Source organism: Rhopalosiphum maidis, chromosome 4, assembly GCF_003676215.2.
Source record: "Rhopalosiphum maidis isolate BTI-1 chromosome 4, ASM367621v3, whole genome shotgun sequence".
NCBI classification, from domain to species: Eukaryota; Metazoa; Arthropoda; class Insecta; order Hemiptera; family Aphididae; genus Rhopalosiphum; species Rhopalosiphum maidis.
Window position 1 is genome coordinate 12,968,890 of NC_040880.1, and position 13,874 is coordinate 12,982,763.

Sequence of the window (13,874 nt, forward strand, 5' to 3'; positions counted from 1 at the left end):
TTTTAGCTGTTTATAGACATAAATTTTTTTTAAGTTTTTTAGTTTTTAGTTTTATAAATTTCGATCAAAAATTATTAGCTGGGTAGAAATTAGAAATGCTTGAACATATAATACATGACCCCCACAAAGGATATCTTTATATATTTTGTATAAGACTGATATACCGTTATGTCATACATCTAATGATATAATTGAATTCAAATTTATCAGACCTATAATAATTGATAATGACACACTTTACATCTAATGTAAAGCAGAATGGTAGTTATTAACCTATCTTTTTAAATTTGAAACATTGATTATTTATTGTAAATACTAAAATAAATTTATCATTTTTTTTAGAAAAAGATGCATCGTATCTAACGCACTATATATTAACTAAGCAGGTTCTCTTAAAATTAATCTTGGTTTTCACAAAACCTATAGGATTACATTATGGTTTATGAAAAATACTACTATTTTTTTTTTTTTGTACGAAGACTACCTATTTTATATTCATGCAGTTTTGAATCGTAGCAGAATAAAACTTAACAACCTTCAAATTTCTTCACAAAACTAAATATGATAATACTTATTATAGTCTATTGCAAAAAAAAATATGAATTCGACAAATTCTAAATAAAAAAAATTTGATAAAACCTGTTATTTCAATACAATAGTAATTTATTTTATAATAAATCATAGTACAATCATAACTATTTACTATAAACAGTCTAAAATAAATAGTATTTATTTTTACATATAAACTATTGACAAATTTAAATTAAATCATAATGGGTTTTTGTTAGCGTATCCATATGATTACGGTCAGTATTTAAACTATAGTTTTTACAATTTTGTGACATTTTTGAATTTTTCAATGCGCCGATATAGGCAGTATTGTAACGGTAAACCGTAATCGCGTATAAGTACTTCCAAGTTTCTAAAAATCGAACATCAATAATTTCTAAGACCGGATAGGCCAATATATTCAAATATTTGCACGGATGAATTTAGACTTTTTCCATCGTTAAACATCGCATTTATTTATTTATTTGTTTGATTTGACGCTGGACGAGAATTGCACGTATTATTTTCTACCATGTTATATTATTATCGTTTAATGGCATTGAAGATAAAAAAAAAACCAAACTCGATCGATGCTTCGAGCTATTCAGTATAATATAGTTGAGTAACTGTTCAGACTAGGGCAACCGACTTGAACCGTATAATTTTCGTCAAGACCCCGATTTCATTGTGAATTGCATGATGTATATTTTGTTAGGTACTTGTTTTTTTTTCGCGAAACCGGTTGTAGAGTTTACGAATTTAGAAAGTCAACGCCCGTCGAACCGGAATGACTGATTCTGAATCCGAGAGGCGTATTGGCGTATTATAATGAATACATTGTCGGCCTAGTAGAAAAATTGTGTCCAAGTTCTCGTCGAAATAAATTTTAAGTTACGAAAAATTTAAATAAAATGTAGTCACGAGGGCGTCCATGGAATTTTTTTTTAAGAGGTGGGGGCAAATATTTTTTCTTTGTACAAACTCGTCATATAATATACCTAACTATGTTTAATTTTTTTTAGATAAATTATTCAATATTAGTTTTAGATTAATAAGTTAATAGAAAACAACTAAAATTATTTTATATTAACTTGTGGGTTTATTTATTATGTGACTATACGTCTATTAGCTACAAAAGAAACGCTACCTGTTCTCAATACCTGTAAACTTGCCTAATTTTAACATACTCTCATGCAAAAAAATATTCATCAATTAAATATTGGTTTGTATCTTAAATTGTATAATTAAACTATTATTATAACCGTCTACCTAACACTCTAAACAGTTAATACTGTGTAGAAAAAGATCGAGAGTGGGGATATTACTTGGCACCACTTTCATCGGTTAGTCATTTCAGGATACATGTATATAAATGATAATTTAGATAATTTTTGAAACAATCAAAATTGTTCAACATTGAAAAATCGTGTTATTAAAATTAAAATTTATATTTAGATACTTATATTTTACATACAGTATAAATGTATAAATCAAAAAATTATTTTGTTTGTAGGACATTTTCTATTTCTTTGATGAACATACTTATTGTTATGACTTACCAGTAAATATAGTGCAGGCTAAATGTTGGCAAGAATATTTTTTAAGCAGCTCGTATAATTAATGTTGCATCCATTATTTAATCTAATCCTAATAAAATATTTTTATGATTAAAAATAGCATTTAAATAACATTCCACTGTTTTACCATGTACAAAATTTTACTAAAAAAATTCAGCATTTGAATCCAACAAAAAAAAAAAACAATAAAAAATAATGATGTGGTTAAAATTGTTCTCATGTGTCTAACTTTATGCTATACGCCCACGGTAATCATGGATAATATAATAGTCGTACACCAGTCTCCCGGATATGGTGCGTAGGCTTTATTTAGGTTTTTTTTCCTATTCGCCAAACGCACACGCTTTCTGAAATCATTTTGGCAATAACACCGTTTTGATAATAATACATTTTTATTCGCGTAGATAGAATCTACTTATCGATTTCAAATAGCGCTGTTTATCTATTCGTTAAAATAATAACGTTTGTCCGAGGTCAGTTTTGGCCAATTTTATAAATTATTCGTGTGACCCTGACAGTTATTAAGTGCCGTAAGTGTATGCATTAAAACACGTAAACGTGCATCTTTTACTTTAAAAATAAAATAATCCATTAAAATAATATTCTAGTACTTTTTTTTTTTTTTAATTAATCGACAGTACTCTCATACAATTCGACAGTTATAATATCAAATATTCAACAGAATTCTCTGTTAATATAACAATATTTTTATTTTACTTGTTATTATTTATGTTTGAAAATAGTAGAATTTTGTGACGATAACTGAACTATACATTATAGCATTGTTCTGTATTACAAATATAATTTTACTATTTTAATAAAGTATATCTGGATGTTAATCGCATAAATGAGAGCTTGTGTGTGTAATATGATATTACTAATTTCAAAAATTTTGGTCATAATATATATAATACTGTCTATTTTATTTGATTTTACGTAATTTGATTACTTCTTTGTGTCAAATGTCTTTTTGTACATAATCGATTTTTGATTTATGATAATCTTAAATCATTAAAAATTTTGGATAAAAACGAAAAGTTTCAACAAAATTGAGTGTCATAAATTAATAATAATAATTTATTCATTGGAATAAAAAGTGCATGAGCATTGCAATGTTTTAGTTACGGTTTAATCAGTATGTATTATATAATAATTAATAATATAACAAAAAATTGTAGGTAATTTAATAATAATATAGAATTATAGAGCATAAAAGATAAATTAATTATTGTTTAGTGGCGTGTCCGGAAACAAATCAAAATCAGATTATTTGTTGCATATAAATATATAATTACATTTTTTAGTTAGAAATGAATTTTCCACGAAATTTGTATTACAACAGGAAAAGATATATAATAGTGTGAGATATTTGGAATGATGAAGATGGACGTTAAATTAGATATTTTATAATAAGAAAGAAGAATTGATATGGCCGTTAGTGAGATTATGATAGGTAACAAATTATATACCTATCCATCGCCTCACGTCTGGAAACCAATGCAACTAATGCAAGCAAGTTTAAATGTAAACGAATATGTTTGTAATTGTATGGTTCCAATAAAAAATGTAATTTAAAAGCTACATGCTGTAAGAAATGACTTTAGATTCTTTCAATTGATTTTCACTTTCTAAGTTAGTGCGTGTAACTTTATTTAGAGTTGAATAAAATGCTTCAAACGATCTAGGATTAATGACGTTTGATAAAACCTTATGTTTTTTCAAAGATTTCTTCACATATATTCAATATGTTCGTGCAATTTTAAATCATGTAAGAATATAACGCGAGGTCTTTAACGGATAAAAAAATAACCAATTGTGTTGTTATTGATTGTATGATTAATGATTTGAAAAATATTTATAATTTATTGCTTAGTTTAATAGTTTCATAATTAAATGGCTATAATTCATCAATATATAATATCTAATAGTATTATCTATTACATTTCAATATATTTTTTTTTATTGGCTTTTACAGGCCATTTAGGTCCATTGACACAACAAGTAAATGCCTCCATTCATCTCTATCGTTAGTTAGTTCGTCTACATTGTTAACTTCCAGCCACCGCCACATCTCTGGTTAACTATCTCTCCATCGCTATTTTAGCCGTGCTCTTGGTATCCCTATATCGCCCGTTACTCTCCACAGTTTTTCCAAATTCACTGAATCATATATGTCACCTTGGATTCTAAAAATAGTAAATGAACGTCTTTTTCAAACTAGTGACTTTTTTCGATTAATTGTATAATAACATGTTTTTGGTTTAATGTTAATTTACTTGCCATGAATCCTGTTCCATAAGCTTCAATAATTTCTCTTGTGTACGGCTTCAATCTATTGAGTAAGACATTTGATAATACTTTGTAGGTACGAGGTATTAAGTAGCAATGAGATTTTTCTATAATTTGTACAGTTCAAAATATCTCCTTTTTTGATTATTTACCATTAGATAGAGGCGCGTCATACAGTTAGTATTTACTTTTTATACCATGAACTTAGTTTTTACTAGTAACTAATAAGGTAAAGTTATGTCAATTTTTGTAAATAGAGAAGAAACTAATAAATTACAATGTTCTCACTTTTACACACATTATATACACATTATATACATCAAATAATCGTAATTTTTAGTTATATTATACATGTTTTTATATTTATTATTTTTATAAGTATTAAATTTTTCAATTTTTTACACGATTTAAAATTATAATAGAACTATATTTTTAGATTTTATAATAAGCAAGTATGTATAGGAGTATGAAAAATAGCTATTTTGAATAGCTAGCAATTATGGTATCTAAAACATATATATATATATTAAATACATATTTAAATAACATTAATATTAATCCTATTCATAATTCCTTTATAATTTCTAATATACATTCGAATTTGAAACGAAAACCTTTTGTACCCGTTTTAATATATATTTTTAATTTTTATATATTTACTTGTTTTTATTAATACGTTATATTACGATGCCTAATTAATACATAAATTAACTAAATATTTATAGAACTTGGCAACACTTCAGAATATATATTGTTTAGGTTTTAGGTTGAGCGCAATAAACTTATATATATATATATATATAAATTATTATATTTGTGTTAGTGCATGTACAAGAGGTTATTTTAATTTAAGGCACGCACATAAATATAAAAATAAATTTGAATAATAATTGTATAATAAACTAATAAGTAATTTTATGAACATTTTAATGGTTATTTATTTATAACATGAAAATTTAAATACTTTGAAATTTGTTTTATATTAATTTGTTTTTTGCAGAAAATAAAAAACCATTTTTAAAATTATAATTAATTTTGTTCAAATTGTCATCCACATAATATAATATGTAAATATCATTTTAATCGATGCTAATTTAATAAATATAATACTCTAAACAATACTATTAAAAAATATTCAATGACAATTTCAAGCTGACAATATTATAATTAATATTTTATAACTATATAACTTATAAATTCAAGCGAGTTGAATACACTATAAAATCTTAAAACAGTGTTAATATTAATTGGTTATTCATTGTATATTATATAGCTAGGGATTACTAAAAAAAATCGATACGTATAAATACTTAAATATATAATCTTATCATTAGTATTACTACCACAGATAAATAACAATTTATTGTTTTAAGCACGTCCTGTGTCTAACGCAAAAGTCATCCGATATGTAGAATAATAAATAAGTTGAATTTAAAAAAAAACCGTAACAATAAGATTGTTAATATTGCTCGATTAGATTAAATAAGTTATAAACAACTTGGTCGGTTGTCTATTGGTCCTTTATTATTGAACAGCAGAAGAAAATTTGATAACGATAATAATGAGGATGTCCATTCATAGCTGCGAAATCTCAAAGTGACGTGTGTGATCGCATGGAAATTCTCGTTTTCATCAATATTCAAATACTCATCCCTTCAAATTTATCAGTTTCCACCATCTACTCGTATTTTGTCATTTTATAAATTACTTCGTTGTCTGTTACATAATGACGTGAGTTCAATTTTGGGCCATTTCTATGGAAAATCATTGTGCATTGATTTCATCATTACGACCAGTGTTGTGTATTCTTCTCATAAACCATAGCACATAGAAACTGTTATAAATAACTACTGTATAAATTTATAAAAATAATTTTTTATAATATTTATTCATGATCGTTAATCACAAAACTTATTCAAAAAAATAACGTATATTTACAAAACATACTTCTAGTGAAAATTACGATAATCTGACTGTCTTAACGAAATCGGTTTTAATTATTTTGTGGTATAATCCAATATACATTGGTCCTAGGGACTAGATATTTTTACCAATTTTTTTGTTTATGCTTAATTTATAACCTATAAACATATAAAAATGTAAATTTTTAGTTAAAAAAAATGTAAGTAATCTCCGTGTTGATCCATACAACAGTATCGTTCTCCCGACATTAAAATTTGAGTTTAAAAAAAAATATATATATTAATAATAAAAACCGGTTTTAAATAATTTAAACACATCAGCCCCCATATGTATATAAATATCATTATGTTTAAATTTTATATCTATTGTATAGGTACACCATATTATATATCTATATTGCCTTGCTGGTGTATTTGTATGATGCGTTTTTGTCGTTACTCCGAAGATATAGTAAAATATTTACGATTAATTATTTTTAAGAAATAAACTTCATTATATTATGTTATATGAACCTGAAATCTGCAACACGCGGTACACACACGTATGTATACAAATATTCATATAATATTATATACTGTAAATACCAGTCTCTAACTATATTGATATATATAAATTAACGTACAATTTAATGTTCATAAACATATAAGTTCCTAAATTTTTGTTTAACTGAAAATAAATTGAGCTAAAAATATTATATATAATATATTCATATGTTCAACGATGCGAATTCTTATTAAAACGTACTTTATAAATTACGAAGAATGCCTGTGAAAAACCAATTAAAAATCAAAAATAAAGTGCATTATTATTATTATTGTTAATTACCTAAGTTAAATTCCGAGTCCTACGGTAATAAAAGTTATTGTTGCTTTATTTCAAATATATCAAGTGGTTTGCAAATATTCGTTATCGATTATCAAATTATAAATAAGTTAAAGACTCAAAACAGACAACTTCAAGGTATTACTTCTTTTAGTCAATATAATATGTTATGTGTTACAATTCAACGCTGAGTTTATAGATTAGCGTGAGGAATTAGAGCATGACGGCTATAAGCACTACACGTCCAGACACAGTGACGACTGACGACTGACGACTAAACATAAAACAAAATTGTTTTGTTTTATGTTGTATACACAGCAGCTACTTTCTACCGTAAGTTATTAATTGATTTAAAATTACAACTACAATTCTTTATTTTAGATTTTAAGCATAAAGTATTATTATTGTGTTTTAGATTCTGAGTGGACAAATAAACGTATCAATTTTATAAAGATGTATATTATAAAAATTAATTAATTAATATTTATCAATTTTTGTATCTTTCATCAATTCTCAAAGTAGTAAAAATGATGCAATCTTCAATTTCAATATCTTTTCTAGTAGGAAAATAAATCAATTTTTTGTTTTTTGTAAATTTGAATTATATTGATATCATTTTTTTTTTTATACATCCATTTCTGTAATCTGAAGTTAGATACACTCGACAAGTACACTCGAATACATCAGAAAGACTTGCCCAGTTTTTATATAATAACAAATATAAATTATAATCGATATTACCTATATAGTTTTATCACCACTTGAGTACTTACCAATGTTACAAAAAATCTTACTCCAAAATAATCTTACCGTTGAGGGAAAGGGAAAAATATCCTGTAGTCCGTATTTTATTCTCAGTACAATATTTCTAACTAAGAATTTTTCAAAAATATTATATTATACTATGTGTGAGAGAAGAAAGATTTAATATGCTTAAAAAATTCTTACCCCCCCCCCCCTTAACATTTTCTAGAAGACTGCAACACCATCAATATTGGAGATTCAATTTTTAATTTTTTCGATTTTCTTACTGAGTATGTATAATAATATTATTTACTATTTCACTTTAGTCATAAATTGTCACTAAATTAAATTAAAATATAAACCAAGTATATTTTAGAGTTTATTAGTCGGCAATATTTATATTTACAATGTATAGACTATAGAAGTACTATAATTTTTCATTTAATATAAGTTTTTGATTTACTTATCATAAACATGACCAACCTTCCTCTATGCCGAATACGATATTCAAGGAACATCAATGTTAAACACCAAACTTTTTAGATAATTTGATTTTTAAAATTCCAAAAATGTACCAAATTATCACAACTCTCCGAAATCTCGACCCATATTTAGAATAAGACATGGCAAGAAATTATTTTGCAGTTTGCTTATCCCTCGAGGATGAGTATGGTACATAAGTTTTGCTAAAAGTTTAAGTTAACTTTTAACATGTAAATTCAACAACGAGTTATATATGGATACAAAATACATGTTAAACATGTGTGTTCGTGTGCATATACTTACAAATGTGTTTGGATACAGAATGATATTTTTAACAGTTAACACTCATTATCAAGAAAAATATTAAATAATTTAAAAATATTTGTATACACAATTTCAAGTCATTACAAAAGTACATTTTTAGTAACAGTTTTCTAAGATATTAATCAATTTGAGCGACAACGTATATTTTTAAATTCATATTCTTAAACACAATATATTTCAGATAATTTTATTTATAAAAATCAAATTTTAAACGGTATTTATAATGAGTTATTTAAATAATTTAATGTTTCGATAAGTGACAAACATTTGGAGGTATCCTTGTAGTAGTGTACGTAGTTCCAATCCACTCTGCTAATCTAAATACTAAATATTTGATATTATTTTCTTAAATACTCGTTCAAATTCAACTCTGTAATATCAACATTTTCATTTAACTCTTTTTTCCATATAGAAATAAAAATACACATTGTCGTTCAAAAAATAATTAAAAGACTTAAAAATGATTACGATAAAAACCAGTTTAAATTTTTTTTTCAAAAATGTATAGTTATGACAAAGTAAAAAAATATTTTTTATCTTTTCGAGTTATCGAATTTTAATTATTAAAAGTATTACCTTGTATAAAAATGTTATTATACGATAGTGATGTACAAATAGATTCGTAAAATATTTCTTAATGGTCATAATACTATAAAAGTGTCGAAAGTTGTTAGACACGAAAACGTGGAACATTGTAAAAAGCCTCTGGCATAGAAAATTGTCCCAAAATTCTATTTGAAGAGTTCAAAGGCGTCAGGTGTCTAAAGTTTTTAATTACCTTTTATACGCCCAACACGCTATACACCTGAACTCTAATATGCCATATTATATGGGCAAAACCTTTTTGCGTGTCTCACGGCTGTAAACGGTAAATATGTATATTGTATAGCCATATTTTTTTACATCACGACCACCCCCTTTGCATTCCATCATCCTCCCTAGCACCTAGTCGTTTTGATATACACAATAAATATGATAGGTATTTATATTTAAGTAGGCCAGAAACCGATCACGATAAACCACATGAATAGCATAGAGTTAATATGCCAACTCGGCGATAGTTGTACGAATTCGTGACAGTGGCCCGGAAGAACAAAGGTTACTGACCGAACTTTATACAAACGAACACAACTTATCTTATACATAGGTACCTAGTTCAATATAGTACATTAACCAGCATATCATTAAAAATAAGTACAAGGTAGATATATGTTTAATACGATAACTGTTAATAAATCACCCTTTCTACTTTTTTACCCTTACACAAAAATAACAATAAAATACATTTAAAAACACAATAATATATATAGCTACATATATTTGTATGAATTGTTATATTTAATACCCATTTTATTTATATGAAATTTTAAGTAAATTCGTGTATACAATATTGTGCAATGTGAATTATATTATATTAATAATATTCATAATTTAATCGTTACTAAATATTCTTAACATTATCATATTTTACTATTTCTACTTATAATATTGATATGATAAACTAGCGATATCAATGATTTTGCATTTATATAACCATCCGTAGTAGTAATTTACCCGATGGTAGTTATATATAGTTACTATTCATAGAATATTGCTTTATTATTATTATTATTTTAAGCTTTGTAATTCTATTTAGCCATAAAGGCATATGAGTACTTAATTTGATATTTATTTTTCAAATTGTATTATTAGTTAAATAACTATATAATGGCCGTAGTTAACTTAAGGAAGACATTTAAAATATTAAATTAAATTAAAAAAATTACAAAGGTGGCAACTAAATGGTATACCTATAGGTGCTTAGGTAAAAAAACAATTTTAGTATTTATACGACTGAAAGTTAATGTATGCTTTCAGAATATAATTGAATGTATATACATAATGTTATACAATATAATTATATACTATACTCGTTAATAGAATTTTTAAACACGAGTATATTATGCACAATATATTATATTATATATATGTATACATAAATACATAAATATTATTCAACTAAAAATTTTTAATGATATTTCAACGATAAAAATAATTTTTTATGTTAACCAACCATAAAGGAAATTAAAATACATTTGAAAAAAGTTGTATGAAATATACCTAACGTATTGAATATAATGTTAAGTGCAGCATTTTTATTCTGCGTATTAAGAACACTGAATGCCGAATATTATAATGAGGTTTTGAACATTTTCAACTAACACTTTCAACCACTCCACTGAGTTAAGTATGCCGGTATTTTTAACAAAAAACCTTTTCAAAATCTTTGTATACAACATATACTCGACTTCCAGACATATTGACCTTATTTAAAATTGTTAGGAACGAAAAAAAGTTTTGTTACAACAGCATGACTGAATGTATACCTAAAAACGATTACCAATGTCCAACAATAAAAAGCACAGGTAATTTATTACTGCTATATAAATTTTTTTATCATTCATTGGAACGGAAACTCACGCTTGGAGTTAAAAATTAAATTCGCGTGCTTCCGGGTTCTGTTTCCGAACAATGTCGAACCAAACTGCTATGCATAACGGGCTGGCATTTGCGTGTATTGTTTCGCATTAAAAAAAAAAGAAAGAAAATGTGTGTATATACTACCCAAGTTATGATTTTAAACTTTTAAATCGAATTATGCTTAACGCAATTATGCCTACCTATTATTATTACTATTATTATTGTTATTATACGTTCAGCCTTTCAATCAAACCGACTGAACGAACCGTTAAGAATAGCCCATCGCATGGGTATACGTGCGTGGGATAATACATTATACTGTACCTAAGCACGCTCGACTTGTACCTGATACCTCCGGTGTGTTCGATAGTATACCTTACCCCTCCACTGTCCATAGCCCACATCAGCACCATCAGCCGTTCCCCTTCGACCTTGCTACTCGGTTTGATGTTCGCAGGACTAAGTATAATTTTACTTATTGGAATGTCAAGCGCTTTTACTACGTTGTGTGCATTTTTCATGAACACGAATTGATACTAAGTAGGTACCTATTTATACACGCAATTAGAAATTATAGTGTCAATAAAAATTAATTGTCACCATAACTAAATTAAAAAATTATCAACGTGTTACACAGCCAAGCTGCACAAGTAATTATTATTATTATTATTGATATAATACCTATAAATTGTTTCTGTCTTATTATTCATACGTAGATTCGTATTCAACCACACAATTTAACCTATGCCGCAAGAGTAATAATATTTTCATTAAGTATAATTACAAGAAAATATCCTTCAATATCTTATCCAATTTTACGTAGGTAATACAATTTATATATATATATATATATTACATAGAAACAATGTTAAATAATTCATAGCTGATTTAATTACACTTTATTTCACATATTTTTTTCTAGCTTGATAAACAGTTATCTTTATAGTACTGTATTTAAAATATTGAATGAGAAATACAATACAAATGTGTAAGAAGTTAATAACGTAAAAAGATAATGTAATGTCAATACGTTACTGAGCACGGAAAAAAATTAAATTGAATGAAGTATTTTATAATATGTGAATTAAATAATTATCCTACAATGATTCAATTTTTCCGTGAGATATAATTACCAAACTACAAAATAATATGAGTAATTAAAATCATAATTACTTAAACAATTAAGAGAACGTCTTATCTACATGTGTTATCTCCGCTAAACAAACGCACAACATAGAACATTTGATGTATGGAATAATCCATTTAAATCTGTTAACTTTAAATATTAGAGTAAATTGATCTATGACCAAATTTAAAAGTAAGAATGTTATCTAATGCCAATAAAACAAAATATCAAAAAAACAATGTAAACCCTAAATAATATTCTTATTTTTAAATTTGATAATAAATAATTTCACATTAATGTTAAAAATAACAGAGTAAACTGGATTATTCTGAATATAAAATTTGCTTTTTTCAATTTAATTTTGACTTTTAACAATAGCTGCTGAATACATGAATTATTAGAGCAAACTGAAATTTTTATAAATATTTTATTTGGAAAAATATTTTGTTCTGTCAATACCACAATGTTTTAGTAAAGTATCTTCAAGATTCAAAAGTACGAATTTCATTGGTTATAATTTTTACGTACATTTTTTGCTTATTAATATCGAAATGATAATAAATTATTTTTAAAAATCACTTAAATATTATTTTTTATAATGAACCATATAAAACTATGAATGTTAGAGCGATATCCGGACACCATAATCTAGTATAGGATCATCGCACGTACGCAAAAACTCGAAAATACGTGAATTGTGGGAACACGAAGACGCGTATCGCTTGACCAGAAGGGATATGACCGAGTGCCTATGAAAAAAAGCCCGATATAGGACTTTTTTAGACGTGATTTACAAGAGTCAAAGCAAGTACCTTCGCGCCAGTCTATGTCAAATTCAGTTTTTTGGTCTTGGATTAATTTTAAGTTAAAAACACTTAGAAGAATTTTACTATTTTATTTCATCGCGACCTCTGCACAACAGTCTCTATTATTTTTTTGAGTAGTAGCAAATGATAAATAGATGGAAAAGTTAATGTTTACTAGTTACAACTCTTAAAAGATGTTTGTCTATAAATGCTAATAAAAAAAATGGTAAAGTGTGTAGAAGCAAAATTTACAAAAAAATAGGGACTGTTGCACAGCTACCATTCAACAGACGCATATACGTGGCTCGCTATAATAGCTTAAATACATAATTTATAAATTATTAAAATTTGATTATTATTTAAAATATAAAACCAAGATTTCAACCACATTTTATTTTCATCAAAATATTTTTGAAATAAATAACAATTTAGTTGTGTGCATTTTTAGTTCATATAAAACATGTACAGATTTGATAAATAGGACAAATTGTATTCAGGCATGCACTATATCTATATATAGAACAAAAACTGACGAAAGAGTTATCGAATGAACATTTTGCTAGTATTATACATTGTCTTTATTATTATTACGACATGTTATTATACAGTCGTAGTGTGTTAGTAGTAAAAGGATTATCCTACAAAGACAAGAGTCGTATTTGGAAGGTTTTATTCATTTGTATTAACACTGCGTATTCATAACAGTATTAATAATTACAAAAACATTGGCCCTACGGGCCCAGCCATGGTTTATAAGTGTAGGTCAAAATA